At 30.2% G+C, this 17,639-nt stretch overlaps 1 protein-coding gene across 1 annotated transcript in view; it reads left to right on the plus strand.

Moving 5' to 3' along the window:
• The window catches only part of LOC126878661 (cysteine-rich motor neuron 1 protein), a 263,846-nt gene that overhangs the window by 85,232 nt on the left and 160,975 nt on the right, over positions 1-17,639 (plus strand). The gene's annotated exons all lie outside the window — the stretch shown is intronic.

The raw sequence follows: 17,639 nt of genomic DNA on the forward strand, positions 1-17,639 counted from the left end.
CACACACATTCTTTTTTTTTTAAATTAATTTTTGGTGCTACGCGCAGGACAGCGGTGTTCGATTCACACAAGTTGATTTCCACCAAAATTTCTTCCAATCTTTATCTAATATATTATTTTCTTACTCTATATTTTGTTGTATTTTAATATTTTAATTCCACAAAAATCAAACTAATTTTATTATTGTTTGTGAAATATTATTTAAACAATTGCATATTATGATTAAAAATAATAAACTTTTATTCTCGTAAGTTAAAATATATGAACAAAGGAAGTTTTTGCTAAAAAAAGTGTTATTTCAAAGGATAGAGTATGTGTTTTTATTTTGCAATAAACAAATTTATTTATTTATATCGAAATGTAATAAAAATTAAAATGTATCAATCATTGTCAAAAGTCATTGGAATGCCCAATCAGAGCAAACTATCCGCTGCCCTGCGCGTAGCACCAATAATTAACATTTATTTAAAAAAATTCCTGACGCCGTGGTTGTTAATCGATTTTAGTTTTGTAAATTGCAAATGAAAGGTACAGTACACTTCTATAAGCAAAAAAAAATTAAATTTGCTATCTACTTTATTTTAAGTCCTGTAACATTTTGAAAAAATGAATTTTTTTGCGAAAGCTGGATTGCAAAATTTATTTTGCAAAATCTATAAACCCGATCTTAATGAAATTTACAGTATTGTCTTATTGTATCATAAAGTTTTTCTGGGTGAAATATGAAGGTCTTAAGTGTAGCTTAAATGGTTGAAAAACGTAAAATGCGAATACTTGTTTTGTATGGTTTTTTCGCAATTATTGCTATTTTGCAACAAAGGTGACTATTTTTTAAATTTTTTACTAATTCTATATTGTAGGAAATTTAATTACGCAACGTTTATGTCAGTACAACTTTTCTCGGAAATGAATACTTTTAAAGTTATAATCAAAAAACGAAGAAAAAAATCGAATTTTTCCTTCATTTTTTGACATTTTGATTATTTAAACAATGTTCCGGACCTTTTTGAGAGGGTGGATAACTCAAATATTATTATTATTTGAGTTATTTTCAAGCAATTTCTGCAAAAAATTTGAGTCACCTCTCAACGTCCAAATGTACTAATATTTTTACAGATGCGCCCTGGTCTAATGCAAATAACTGCGGACGACAGCGAGGAGAAAAAAATTTGGAAATGGATAATGGTCCTTCCCCACCATTATGTTTAACGTTTCTTTTATTTTTGTAAAAAATGTTCTCAATTTATTTTTCAATATTAATTTATTCAATATTATAATTATTTATTAGTTTTTGACGACAATCCGTATATACGAGTAGGCTATTAATTCAGTGAGTTAAATTATTAATTTTTATCTTTTTTCGAGAAAAAAAAGTTTTTTGTTTTATAATTACCTACTCATATTATTTTAACGGTCGCCATACAACTCTCTTAGCAAACAATAGCTTACAACTCTCTATTCGAAAAGTGTATAGAAAATATAGCTTCTCGTGAGTGACTTCAACACTTGCAACTCAGAAATAGTAGTACGAGGAAATAACAGGCCTGCAGAAGATTTTACACCGCGAACTGACGAGGTAGGAAGTCTTTTATTACAAATTACTTTTAGGTCCGTTTTTTTACTGTTATTTTTTTTAAGTCGTCCCATTGTCATTACAGTCCAATGTGAAGCTCACTGAGTTAATTGTTTCATATAATAAAGACTCATTTGTACTTGGAGCCGGATAAATTTTGTTTTAAAGTTGAAGTATTAGACTCTTCTTATACAAAACGTCATCTTTTGTTCAATTGTCCAAAACTGAATATTTCTTGGGAGGGACAACGCTTGGAACATACTGATAGGCCCGAATATCATGGAGTGATACTAGACCGGTCACTAACGTATAAATTCAACTGTCAGAGCACAAGACAAAAGGTTTCTACGAGAAACAACCTTCTCCGGAAACTTGTAGGGAGCAAGTGGGGTGCAAACCCCCAGGTCTTAAAGTCAACAGCTGGGGCCTTATGTTTCTCAACAGGGAAATATGCTTGTCCCGTCTTTGGTAGATCTAGACATGCCCAACAAGTCACCACGGCGTTAAATGGAACATGTAGAATAATTACCGGTTGTATGAAGCCTACCCCTCTACCATTACTGTACTGGGCAGCTGGATTCGCATCACCAGACGACCGTAGATGCGCCTCACAATATGTGGAGAAGTTCAGGCAAACTTTCGATGAAATGCACCAATTATACGGGTTTGACGAACCGCCAGGAATCAGCCGACTTAAATCAAGGAAAAGGTTTATGAGAAATGTCCCCGAACTTTTCCCCCTACATCCAGAACGACTTAATGGAATGAACCTGGACTGGAGAACCTGGCGGACACTCAACCGAATACGCACAGGTGTTGCCCCTGTAAAACAGAACCTTATTAAATGGGGCATCAAGACAGATAACAACGCACTTTGTGAATGTGGGGAAATACAGAGGGTGGAGCATCTGAGAATATGCAGACTTTGCCCATCACAGTGCACCCTCGATGATTTATGGCTCGCAAATACAAAGGGTGTAGACGTAGCCCGATATTGGGCAGAAAAACTGTAGTCGGATCCAGACAAGAAAAAGTAAGTTTGTCCAATTTAGTCGCCTTACAACTCTCCTAGTAAACAGTCGCTTATAAATTTCTGTTTGAAAAGCGTATAGAAAATATAGCTCCTAGCGAGTGGCTTCTCTAACTCAGAAATAGCAGTGCGAGGAAAAAGCAGGCCTGCAGAAGATTTCGCACCGAGAACTGACGAGGTAGGAAATCTTTCATTACAAATTACTTTAAGGTCCGTATTTTTTACTGTTATTTTTGAAGTTATACTTCTTTACCGGCGATATAGGGTGATTTTTTTATATGTTAAAACCTATCAGCCCGGCGCATGCGCATTATAACTTTGTTCTGATTGGATGTTCAAATGACATGTCAAAAATTATCCGATATGGCAGCTGTGGTTTGGAGGTAAAGGTAAAGGTAAACAAATGTATAATATATTAGTTTTATTGTTGTGAGGACAGAAACAAAAAAGTTTATAATATTGTAGTGACTTTTAAATAGTTTTTAAAAGCAACAGGTACGTAATAATTGTTAATGTATCATGGGTATAAACCTACCTATTTGATCTGCCAAAATACATAGTATGTAATACTTTTATTTATATAATTTGATTACCATCAAAATTTCTATCAATATTCACCTAATATATTGTTTTTTTACTCTATGTTTTGTTGTATTTTTTCAATTCTAAATCATTTCAATTCAAAATTAAAATAATTTGATTAATTTTCAAAATAACAAAATATCACAAGTTTAATCCGTTTAGTTAGTCGATCTTCGTAAATAATGACACATAGTGTCCGTAGCTAAGCGGAGAAGGCGAATGAATTCCAATACCAACCGCTCTTATCAGCGCTGGTTCGAGTCCCAATAGAAACTTTCTTTCTTGTTTTTTTTAATACATTTTATGATTGTAAGTATATTTATTATATAATTGTATTTTCAGAAAATACGTATTTAGTTAAAAAAAATTTCGACAATTAATGTTCAGACATCATTTGTGGCTTGTTTAATGTGTTTGTGTGTGTTTTATTCTTTTATTATTTTAATTTTTGGCACTGTTCTAATAAAAATGTTTGAGAAGTAGTAAATATAAATTAGTTTAATATTTAAACAGAATATAAATAAAAAGTGTATTAATTTCGTTTAAATCATATAATAGAAGTATAACTTCTTAGGTGCGTACAAAGTACACACACATTCTTTTTTAAATTCACCCTATTCTACCCACACTGACCCACAGTCCACTTTGAAGCTCACTGAGTTAATAGTTTCCATGATATATGCACTCTTTGATGATAACCTAATAAAGTTTGAAACCAATTAGAGTTCTTTTGATCCTCTTTGAACAAAATGAAATATTGCTCTTGTTTCGTTTTACAACGAAACGATTCTTTATTTATATTCGTTTTACTCCTATCTGAGTATGCGGGACTATTTTTCGTTGTAATTTTAACGCACTGGATAGGCGAGAAGTGAGATGCAACTTTTAGATCTCCCTCAGCCTTCTTTGCTCCAACAATTCGTTGGTTTACCAACCAAAAGTGTTACCAGAAAATTGGTCCAAATGATATTTTGTTTTTGATATTATTTTAATTTTATTAAAAGGAAAACTTTCGCTTGCTTGTATTATGTACATTCCCTGGTCTATTTCACATTTCCCTAAAGTTGTGTAGGTGTATTCGGATTATGAGGGGTTTTACCACCGGTATTATGAAATAGTTTTTGCTCCTTTTCGGGTTATGGTTATGTAGGTTGGTTTTTGTTTGCCTCGTTATTTTTTTATCATGAATATCTTGTGATATACATCAGGTTTATAGGTTGCGGGAATCGGCTCGTTTATGTAGCGGCAAACGCGATTTTGCATACCTACCATACGTGGTTTATTATGGACCTAAATTTAATTCGGGCCAGCGATAAAAAAAGATTATATCTTTTGAGAGAGATAAACGTACACGATGTGCGGTAGATGTACAACCTTTATTCGATATTAAATACATTCTCGAAGGAAAACACAAACAATAATCTCTAAAATATATATGAAGACGAGAATTTGTAAAGAGATTTTTTTAAATGAAAATAAAAGACAGTTAATATTTCATTCTGTTTCAGAGGTGATCTTCATCCTCTTACGTACATTTAGAAGCAACTGGTTTGCTCTAAATCAAAAAGAAAACCAACTGTCTCACTAAGCAAAATTATTTACAATAATTTTCTAATTAAATCAATTAGAATTCTTAAGGAAACTGCCCACTTGAGATAAAGTCTCGGGATAAAATCTCGAGATCGGTCTCGGGGTGTTGTCCATTTGAGATCACTTGCGGTCTCGAGATCGGCATGAGAGACTCACTGGTGACTTTAGTCTCGAGAACAAGACAATTTAGTGTCGACTAGAGAGTCAACACACAGCCCACTGTGTGACTTCATCGCTCATATTATGTATTGGGACCGTGCAAGTTCGGAAAAGCGACACCTGGTTTCTTCGCTCTGCACTTTTATTCGCAATTTTAATTATATTGGCCAATCATATGGTTCTGGTTACTGGATAATTGTCAAGGCCATATTCCAAAAAAATAACAAGAAGAAAAAATAAGATTTAGGTTATGTTATTAAAACGTAAACAATTGTATGTAGTAAATAAAATTAGTTATTAAAATGCAGTACTGCAAGCAAAATATAATTAATTAAATTTACCTTTATATAATAACTGCATATCATATCAATATTGTGAAGCAATATATAATTTTTCTTCTTAAATGACAATAGGTATGAAATGTACGTCAATTTGACAATTTCAATTGACAATATAAATTATTTAAGAAAGTTGCAATATTTCTCCGCTATTCACGCACGATCGTTTGGCGAATCCCTTCCGAGTACTTGCACACCGCGAATACATAGTTTTTATTCTTCAAAATTGATTTGAGTCAGGCATTAGCTTTTATAATTGCATATACTTCTCTTCTTCTTCTTCTTCTTCTTCTTCTTCTTTTTTGTATGTAGACCTGACTCTGTCTGATTTCAAATGTGCCTCTAGTAAGTTGTCATTCCTTTCGTGGTCTTGCCACTGATCCTCTTCCTATTGGGGAACCCTCTGTCGCCGTCGTTACGACTCTATTTGTTGTCATTCGGCTTATGTGGTCGTTCCATTCTACTCTTCTATTGTTTACCCAGTTACTAACGTTGTCCACCTTGCATCTCCGTCGTATATCTGTACTTCTAGCTGTATCCCACAGCGCCTTACCATCGATTTTTCGCAATGTTTTCATCTCTGCTGTTTCTAGCATTATTTTTGTCCTTTCTCTATCAGTTCGTGTTTCGCCGTGTATGTCATTATTGGTCTGATGACTGTTTTGTAAATTCTGCCTTTCACTTCTTTTTCGATGTTTTTATTTCTCCATATTGTGTCATTCAGGCAACCTACGGCTTTGTTTGTTCTATTCTCTTGATTTTCCACTTCTGTTTCGAGCTTTCCGTAGCTAGACAGTATGATGCCTAATAGATATTTAAACTCCATGGCTTGTTCGGTTATTTGACCCTCCAGCTCTAATTTACACCTTATTAGATCTGCTGTTATAACCATGCATTCGGTCATTTTTGGGGAAATTAACATGTTAAGTAAGATTTAATAAAAAATTTTTGTCCTGGTAAAAGGTATATTAGTTTAGATAGAGGACTACAAGCATAGAAACAAAACGTTTTCGCTTTGTAACAAGAGCATCATCAGTGTTACAAGAACATGGTGAGCCACCCAAAAATACAAAGGTTGAAACCTTTTAAAAATAGACTAAAAGTCTCATATAAATATAAACATCATAAAATTCAAAGGATGGATAAAATTCCTATGGATGTGGCTTTAGGGCAACATATGACTCCCACACCTATTGGATGGGAAACTGGGTGAAACTGGGAAACTCATACCTTTCGAATGAGCTATCACACGACCCCTATGGCGCCCAAATGGATGACGTCACTAGTATGATATATATTCCAAAAAATTATAATTTAAAACTAAAAAATCGACCTGGTTCGGAATTTATTTTTAGAGTTGCACATTCTCGAGAAAATGACTGATTTATTCCAACTCAAACGTCCTCACCGTATAATTTCAGAGGCTTATATCTTAAGACCATGATTTTTTGAAGCTATGGGCCCATTGAGTCTTTTGTTCTACACATCAAGGACTACCAGAACCCAAAGTTTCAGAACATTTGACAGAGAGCCATTTCCCATAAGGTGTCTGGGGGGTCCTTTATATACAGGGTGAGGCAAATAAAGGGCCTATTAAAAATATCTCGAGAACTAAAGGCAACAGAATCATGAAAATTGGAAAAAAGTGGTTTTTAAGGATGATCTATTAAATGAAAATATTTTCATATCTTTGCAACTTCCGGTTATACCGGAAGTTGCTTATAACTTCGTTTTTTTAAATGGGACACCCTGTATATTTTCACATTTTTGGATTCTCTTCGATGTCTTCCTTCTTAAAATATGAGATTTTGTAATATTATACAGGGTATTTTAAAAGATAATTAAGTTTTTTTATTAATTTCGTAGCAAAATTAACACCCTGTAGAATTGTAGTAGTTTTACATCTAAAACTCTACTTACGTTCAAATAATTTTCAATATACTCTACTATTGTTAAGAATCATTAGTATAGCTAAATTTTGAATTTTAGTATACAGGGTTGGTCAAGACTCGGAATGAATATTTTCTGAGTTTTCTTTAATGGAACACCCTGTATTTTAGTATTGTAATAAAATGATATTTTATGGTACTTTTTTATGTCTTAAGCATTCCCTATACCTATCTGCTTTAATTTGTGCTTAATTGTTAATCGCACCAACAATCTTATCTACGTAGGTATTTTGATAGCTAAACGATTATTGGTAATTTTAAGGACCAGTCTGGATTAATTTGTATTTATTTCTGAAAAATTATTTGGGATTGAGCATTTTCACGGCCAACCTAATAAAATTTTACGTATTTTCTGTTGCAATTAATGTTTAGATTGAATCACCAATAACTCACAAATTAAAGCAGTTAGGTATAGGGAATGCTGAAGAACTAAAAAAGTACCATAAAATATCAATTCATTACAATACAAAAATAGAGGGTGTTCTATTTAAGAAAACTCAGAATATACTCATTCCGAGTTTCGACCAACCCGGTATACTAAAATTTAAAATTTAGCTATACTAATGATTCTTAACAATAGTAGAGTATATTAAAAATCATTTGAACGTAAGTAGAGTTTTAGATGTCAAACTACTACAATTCTACAGGGTGTGAATATTGCTACGAAATTAATAAAAAACGTAATTATCTTTTAAAATACCCTGTATAATATTACAAAACCTCATATTTTAAGAAAGAAGACATCGAAGAGAATCCAAAAATGTAAAAATATACAGGGTGTCCCATTTAAAAAACGAAGTTATAAGCAGCTTCCGGTATAACCGGAAGTTGCAAAGAGATGAAAATATTTTCATTTAATAGATCATCCTTCAAAACCCCTTCATTCCAATTTTCATGATTCTGTTGCCTTTAGTTCTCGAGATATTTCTAATAGGCCAGTTATCTGCCTCACCCTATATAGTACATTCTTTCACGGTTTTTGCTGTAAATTTTAAAGAACCGCTTGGATTGACATGAAATTCGGCACACGCATGTCACGCATAGCTAATATGTCAAAGAAAACAAGTGATATGGTGACGATATGTGCTTTTGCCCTGTGGGTCAGTTTCGCCCCATCTCGGGGGTGAAAAAATATTTGCCAAGATAAGTCCTGAAATGGATAAACTGACTAATTTTAAGCAACTTTTGTTCTATAGAGTTTGTTCATCAAATCGATACTTTTAGAGTTATTTGCAAGTGAGTATGTTCATTTTCCAACAAAATAACCACGTTTTTAGAAGGTTTTTCGCAAATAACTCAAAAAAGCATTTTCTCGAAAAAAATATTCTTAGCAAAGCTATAACCTATAAAAAAGTGAAAAAACGGTGTATACAGTAGGTCTCTATACCTAGCAAAAACAGAGGCATAGTTAATGAAAAATAGGTTCGTATTCAAAAAATTCCAAATAATTCAATGTGAAATATCCAAATAATGAATCATTCTTGGAAGAAACACATTACAACTTTTTTAAAGTGTTTAAAAAAAGCTTTATTTCTGTTTTTATAAAACAAATTTCTAGCATAAAATATAAGCAAGTTCCGCTCAAAATAAAGTTGGTCCCTTTTGTTTTGGCAAAAAAAATCAGTAAAATCACCCCACAATTAGCAAGTTAAATGAAATTAATCATTACCGCTTCACAAGTTACTTTACTTATGTTGTGTTTATATGATCTGTAAGTTTCATCCATTCAAAATGCTTATTTTTGAAAAAATTTGGTTTTAAAACAATATTTATAAAAATTTTAATCTGCTTTAAAAAAATGCTTTTTTCAGAATAACTTAAAAATTGTTAGAGATTTTTACTTATCTGAATATTTTGTATTTTTTTGTTTTTCTGTAAGACAAAAATTGGTTAAGATTCGGTGTTTCCAAATTTGCATACACTTGTGATAAGTGACTCGTTCAAGCCCTTTTAACTACAGTTCTGTCAAAAATAAGGACTTTGAACCGATACAACTTAACAAATCATATGATCAATACATACGAGAGTAAAAAACTTGTGAACTGGTAACAATTAAGTTCATTTGAAATGCTAATTAGGGGGTGATTTTCCCGATTTCTTACCAAAAAAAGGGACCAACTTTATTTTGAGCGTAACTTGTTTACTTTTGACGCTAAAAAAATTTTAAAAAAAACAAAAATAAGCATTTTTATACACTTTAAAAAAGTTAGAATGAGTTTTCCCCAAAAAAGTGCTTCGTTTTTGGTTATGGCACGTTAAAATATTCGATTCGGATTTGACGAATATGAACCTATTTTTCATTAGCTAAAACTCTGCTTCTACTAAGTATAGTGACCTAATATATATACCATGTTTTTCACTTTTTTATGTGCTATATTTTTGGTAAGAATTTTTTTTCTATTAACTACTTACTTTTTGAGTTATTTACGAAGAACCGTCTGAAAACGTGGTTATTTTGTAGAAAAATTAACATATTCACTCGCAAATTACTCGAAAAGTATTAAATTGGTGAAAAAACTTTATAGGACAAAAGTTGCTTAGAATTAGTCATTTTATCCATTTCCTGACTTATTTCGAACATATATTTTTCACCCCCAAAAGGGGGTGAAAAAAGCACATATCGACACAACATCACTTTTTTTCTTTGACTTGTTAGCTATGTGTATGCCAAATTTCATGTCAATCTAAGCGGTTCTTTAAAATTTAGATGTTTTGCAATATTTTACCTTTAAAGAACGTACTAATACAACAATGTTGCTTATCCTCGTTAGATGATTTTGATTGTTATTTATTAGCTTTGTCAATATATTTTTAATAGTGTTTACTCATCGGCTCCCCAACTATAATGAGCTAGCGATTTAAGGAAATTTATTTTTAAAGACAACTGCCCTTATGTTTTCGAATGTGTGGTCTCCTGCTAAGTTTTTCGTCAAATAATGCCGAGAAACTTTACTTGGAGAAGATTTCCATTCAAAATAACTTTTTAAAATCTCCTTTCTTCGCAGATCCAATGTGCAAACAAAATTGTCGACGAATCTCTGAGATATGAAACTTCTGATTTTGTTTATTTTGTATATCATTAACAAAGCATCAAGTCTATCCTTAATAAAAATCTGAAATTGATGTTCATTCGGCAAACAGATTTTTGATTAAAAGCAACAGAAAATTGATTAAATTTAAAAACCGGATTAGGGAGAATAGTAAGTAAGATTAAAAAGATAGATATTGGATAAATAAGTAATTAAAAAACATAAACGGCATAAACGGTATAGTCCAGGGCGCATCTGTTTTGAGATGGACGTTGAGAGGTGACTCAAATTTTTTTGCATAAATTGCTTGAAAATAAATCAAATAATAATATTTGAGTTATTCTCCCTCTCAAAAAGGTCCGGAACATTGTTTAAATAATCAAAATGTCAAAAATTGAAGGAACAATTCAATTTTTTTCTTAGTTTTTTGATTATAACTTTAAAAGTATTCATTTCCGAGAAAAGTTGTACTAATATAAAAGTTGTGTAATTAAATTTCCTACAATATAGAATTGGTTAAAAATTTAAAAAATAGTCACCCTAGTTGCAAAATAGCAATAATTGCGAAAAAACCATACAAAAACAAGTATTCGCATTTTACGTTTTTCAACCATTTATGCTATATTTAGGAGCTTCATATTTCACCAAGAAAAACTTTATGATACAGTAAAATAATATTGTAAATTTCTTTAAGATCGGTGTAATAGATTTTGCAAAATAAATTTTGCAATCCTGCTTTCGCAAAAAAAATTCATTTTTTCAAAATGTTACAGGACTGAAAATAAAGCAGATAGCAAGTTGAATTTTTTTTGCTTATAGAAGTTTACTGTACCTTTCATTTTCAATTTTCAAAATTAAAATCGATTAATTACCACGGCGTCAGAAAATTTTTGAAATAAACAATAATTTTTGGTGCTACGCGCAGGACAGCGGTGTTCGATTCACACAAGTTGATTTCCACCAAAATTTCTTCCAATCTTTATCTAATATATTATTTTCTTACTCTATATTTTGTTGTATTTTAATATTTTAATTCCACAAAAACCAAACTAATTTTATTATTGTTTGTGAAATATTGTTTAAACAATTGCATATGTTTAAAAATAATAAAATTTTATTATTTAAGTTAAAATATATGAACAAAGAAAGTTTTTGCTAATAAAAGTGTTATTTCAAAGGATAGAGTAGGTGTTTTTATTTTGCAATAAACAAATTTATTTATTTATATCGAAATGTAATAAAAATTAAAACGTATCAATCATTATCAAAGGTCATTGGAATGCCCAATCAGAGCAATCTATCCACTGTCCTGCGCGTAGCACCAATAATTAATGTTTATTTAAAAAAATTCCTGACGCCGTGGTGTTAATCGATTTTAATTTTTCAAAATTGCAAATAAAAGGTACAGTACACTTCTATACGAAAAAAAATTTATTTTCGACTTGCTATCTGCTTTATTTTTAGTCCTGTAACATTTTGAAAAAATGAATTTTTTTTACGAAAGCCGGACTGCAAAATTTATTTTGCAAAATCTATGAAACTGATCTTAATGAAATTTACAGTATTGTTTTGCTGTATCATAGAGTTTTTCAGGATGAAATATGAAGGTCCTAAGTGTAGCATAAATGGTTGAAAAACGTAAAATACGAATACTTGTTTTTGTATGTTTTTTTCACAATTATTACTATTTTGCAACAAGGGTGACTATTTTTTAAATTTTTAACCAATTTTATATTGTAGGAAATTTAATTACGCAACTTTTATGTCAGTACAACTTTTCTCGAAAATGAACACTTTTAAAGTTATAATCAAAAAACCAAGAAAAAAATCGAATTTTTCCTTAATTTTTTGATATTTTGATTATTTAAACAATGTTCCGGACCTTTTTGAGAGGGAGGATAATTCAAATATTATTATTTGATTTATTTTCAAGCCATTTCTGCAAAAAAATTTGAGTCACCTCTCAACGTCCAAATGTACTAATATTTTTACTGATGGGCCCTGGTCTAGTAGTACAAAGAGATTATTATTCTGTGTGTTGAACAATTATTTTTACATATAGCGACTCTAAAATTACGTTGCAACAAATTTTGCTATTTTGCAATTTAGAATTTATTTGTGCGTATGATAATTTTGATATATTTTGTAAAAATGTAGTAGCCTGAGATAATAACAAAATCTTTAAAAAAAGTAAATTTTTTAACAATAGGGGTTTGATTTTTTTTGTTTTTTTTTGCATATTGAACAATAATGGCATATACATATGCGAAATTATTAAAATAATTTCAGAGTTATTAGGACTGTATTATAGGTGAAGTTCAAAATGAATTGGGAGATGTAATTATGTTATACAAATAATATCTAAATTAAGGTCATAAAAAGTTTACATGTCTATGAGAGGCGGTATCAGAGAGATTCGCGATATTTAAACACGCGCTAGTAGTGGTTAGTACTAAGAGAAATTTAGAGAGAAAGAAAAATTTACTTCAAAGGGAGAAATTAGAAAGATTCGCAGTTCTTTCACCACGTGGTAACTAATAGTTATCACTAACAGATGAGAACAATACGTGTGTTCCCTTTGAGAGTCAAAACTAGAGAGATAATTTTTCGTCTGTATCTCTAAAGGGGTGCAGTATAGACAGTATTAGAAATTATTAATAAGGGTTGGATTTACTGATAAATTAGGATTTATATAAATATATTATTTTTCGCATATTATGATGAATTTAACACGTATTTCGAAACTTCTGACATTTGATATTTTTCGTTCAAAAAAAAAACAAATAGGTATTTTAATATAACCCGCATGGTTTATATTTCCCACTCTTTTCAATCTGGTGGTATGTAGAACGATATTTATTGTCGGTTTATGTATTATCTAATTGAGAAAATAGTTTGATTTTAATATGTTATTAAATTTACCAAAATAGAGATTTGTCAAAAAACTGAAAGGCATTCCACTTAAAGTCTTGTTAGACAGGTAAATAAAGAGGTAAGACGAGAACTGCATAAATATTATCTAATACATAATTAATGAGATAATAAAAATACGGAAAAGAATGTAAACCACAGATAAACAAAATGGATAAAAACGACTAAATCAACAAACAATTAGTTACAAAACGAACAGATTAACAATCTGTAGCTAGGTAAGTTAACTGTTCAGGATGCCATCTCGAAACTATTCAACATTCTTGGTTTTCTGTAAAAGTTTTCCACCTTTTGATAGACTTACAATAATTTTTACTGACTTGTAAAAGCTTCTCTCAATATGTACCTTTTTATTTTCAATTCACTGGAAGGTCACTTCACAATAATCATCCTGACTGGGAACCATCACACAAGATTTAAATGCCATTAAATTCTCTTAGATATTCAGACGGCCTTTGATCAAATTTGACATGTTGGGCTGTTGTATAAATTGCTGAATGTCGTCTTTTTGCCATAGAAAAGATTAATTTAGAATCAACTTTCAAATCTTCACACCTTTAGCAATAGCATTCCACTCTTGGACTTACACTGTACATCGTATACAACGTAAGCTTCAGAACAAACGCCCTAATACTGAAAATATCGATTAAATTCCAACATATATTTAAAATATTAACTGATTGGGTGGGGTTCCAATTCATTCCAAGGAATTCCAATCTAACATCGCTCGTATTTGAAAGAAAACATACCACAGCCCTCCTTGGTTAAACTTTGCAATATCTTTGTTCATTCGTATTCAATGCCAGATCGCATTGAATACCACCGAAGGAATGATTAAATGTCTCACGCTAATCCCCAAAGGTCCGACGCTGAATACTGAAAGGAAAACACACAAAAAACCTAAGGGGAAAAAAGTAAGAAAAAGCGTAAAAACTCCTCTCGACAGCAGCACCAGCAGCAGGGTAGAATGTCGCCGGTGGCATTTGTCTCTAGTTGTGAGAAACTCATTACAGTAATTAGAGAGTGAGCGGAATTATAACTAGAAACCGAGACCAATTGTTCTTACTGCCGCGTGTGTTTTGTCGTGTAAAAAATATGTTTTGTCGCATGTGTACTTGGCTTCCAAGCTCTGCATCCAAGTACACAACTGACGAACTTTCGAGCTAAATCCGAGAGGTATGTTGTGGGCTTATTGAAGTATTTTTAACTTTGGCTGAAATTGCGGAATTGCGGAATAAAAAAGTAACTGTAATGTACAAATTGTGGAACCTTTATTGTTGTGTTTCATTTTGTTTGTAATTATTTTAAAAACTTACTCAAATTAGTTCAGAGTATAGAAGTTACTGGTAAGACTATTAACCCATCTAAGAATAAAGTGCATTTTTTGAGAAGTTTAATGTAACTGTTAATTATTGTAAATTCAGTGCTGAAGAGGAAAATTTCCTACCAGATTAACTCTGGTAGGAAAAGATTAAGAGGGTACCGGCTAAGTGAGTGATAAGAATTTAAAAACAAACAAATAAAGAAAACAGCTTTGGTTTGTTAAAGAATGTAAACAAGCAATAGACAGTAGCTATTTGTATAAAAAGGGAGGAAAGTGCCACTTTTCCTCCCGAGAATGGAATTTACTGTAGTAGTAATCATTCAAGGGAGGAAAACGTACTTTACTCCCATGTTATACTTATGATTTTTCCACCTTCCTCCAACAATAAGTTTTTTTTTTCATTTTTAAATAATTTATTTATGTTACTAACTAACAAAATTTATTAGAGCACTAAAACTAACAAGTAGGTACAGTATAACTGTCAACTGTCAAATATAAGTCAAATTATTAATGTAAACATTGTTAAATCAGAATAACAATTTACTGTTTTTACCATTCTGCATAATACAGTGTGCTCTATAAATAAACGTGGAGCTAGGTGGAAAAATAATTATTGTACTATACCTACGTGCAGTATATTCAGTACAATGTGTACAATAACACGAGAAAGAATCGAAAATTTGAAGATGAACGAAGAAATACAGACGAAATATGCAGAAGAAAAAAGAAGAGATACGAAAACGACAAAATACTAAGAATGGGTTAAGATTTCAATCAAGGTGAGAATATGTAGAGGAGCAAATAAATTTTTGAAACAACTCAGAGAAAGATATAAACTACGCACATTTTTTTTAAATAGTGAAGGACAAATAATTTGTAAGGATGCGGCAAAATCACGCTGAAAAAACTGTTTCCAGAGATAACAGAAGACCAGAACCAGAGTAATGACTTAACATACCCACCTACAAGACAGGAAATAATGGATGCCATCAAACACTAAAGAATAATAAAGCCCCAGGTATTCCAGCTGAAATTCTGAAAATTGTAACACATACACTTATTTATTTATTTATTTATTCATTTATTTATTTATTTATTTATTTTATTTATCTATTTATTTATTTATTTATTTATTTTATTTATCTATTTATTTATTTATTTATTTATTTATTTATTTATTTATTTATTTATTTATTTATTTATTTATTTATTTATTTATTTATTTATTTATTTACTTATTTATTTATTTATTTATAGTAAATACAAATGACCTGGCCTCTTGAGACTAATCCAGATCGTCTCCTGATGGGATTACAGTAGTTGATACAATAATTTTTATTTTAACAATTTTCTAATTTAATTTAACTAATTAATAATGGCCCTAATCTATTACTAATTCTGAAAATAATTATAAATTATAAATAATTCTTATAAACAAATTTAATAAACAATTCTAATTAATTTTAATAAACAAAATATAATTTTTAATTTATTTTTTTTTATTTTAAATTTTATTTATTTCTTTCGCGAAAAAAATTTTTATAGTGCTTCCAGTTCTCATTCTCAGATGACAAATGCCAGCACTATTAATCTAAAAATAGTCAGAGATAATTGTAAGTGTAGATCTATTTGACTTGTATAATATGTATTCCCAATGATATTTCGGTAAGCCTCAGACCCTAAGCCAAAAATATCCATTGAGTTTTAAAATTTCAAGTTTTTAGCTAATTTTTTTTGTTTGATTAATAATTTTTTAAATAAAACGGGATAATACCCGAAAGTTGGCTGTATAACATCTACTTAAATAAAATTTAACGTGAAGTAAAACTCCCTGGTGTAGTTGGTATATTTAATATAAATTTAAAAAAAAATTAAAAATCCAAAAGGGGTACGTTCAGAACGTTTTCGGACTTATCAGTCCATCATCAGTGAACCTAAAAGTAAATAATCCCACTTAATAAAATTGAAAAGTGTGAAATTTTGAATGTTAAAAATTGAAAAGTGTGGTTAAGATTACTTACTCCCTGTCCTTGCTAAAAAGCCATAATGCCAAACACTGGTTAAGATGTATGTTCCAACTACATATTAAAATTTGCAAAAGAATTTGGCCCAAATTGGATGCCAATGGATAACTACCAGCAACATGAATATATTTTTTATTTTTTATTTATTTTATTTTATTTTATATTTTTAATTTAAATTTTTAATTTTTAATTTTTTTTATATAAATATTTATTTTAATCCATATTTTTGTATATAATTTTAATTTTTTATTTTATAATTTCTTATTCAATTTCAAATAGGTTGGATATTTACTTGATTTCTTCTTCGTCTGATATTATTTAATTAATGGTCTCTTTAATATGTCCGCTAAATTATTTAATGTATTATATATTCTTCATTTTGTATTATGTTTTCTATATTTATGCCAACAAGGTCTCTTCTCATTCTTTGTAATTCATGTGTATTTGTTTGGCTTTCGCAATTAAATAATATGTGTTCTGGTGTGCCTATTTCTCCACATTCACAGTATTCGTCATCTTTTAAATTAAATCTATGCAGGTATGTAGGGTACGGAGCGTGCCCTGTAAGGAAATGTATTATTCCTTTTTTTTTTCGTTAAAATAATTTGGTATAATATTTAAATTTGGAATAAAATGGTAGAGACGTCTTGCTTTAGGGGAATTATTCCATTCGTTTTGCCATTTTCTATATAATATTTCTTCTAATTCTCTTTTGGTTCTTATTTCCATTCCCATTAATTATGTATTATTCTTTCATAATTTTCTTTTCTTTGCCAATATCTACATGCACCTTTTTTGTGCTTACAAGTGCACATGGGCATTACATTACATAAAGAGAGAAAATTATCAAATATATTTCTTAAGTTAGTAGGATAAAATTATTATATTCTCTATTAAAATTTTTTATAATATATAATTCTAATATTAACAATTAAATATATATTTTAAATTAAAAACAAATATAAATAAATAAATATTAATAAATAAATAATTTTAATTTATTTATTATTAATAAAATTAATTTTTATATAAAATATATAACACATACACTGATAGATACATTTCATAAACTAATAATACACATGAGGAACACAGGACAAATCCCAAGAG

The sequence above is a fragment of the Diabrotica virgifera genome, chromosome 1, assembly GCF_917563875.1.
Source record: "Diabrotica virgifera virgifera chromosome 1, PGI_DIABVI_V3a".
NCBI classification, from domain to species: domain Eukaryota; kingdom Metazoa; phylum Arthropoda; class Insecta; order Coleoptera; family Chrysomelidae; genus Diabrotica; species Diabrotica virgifera.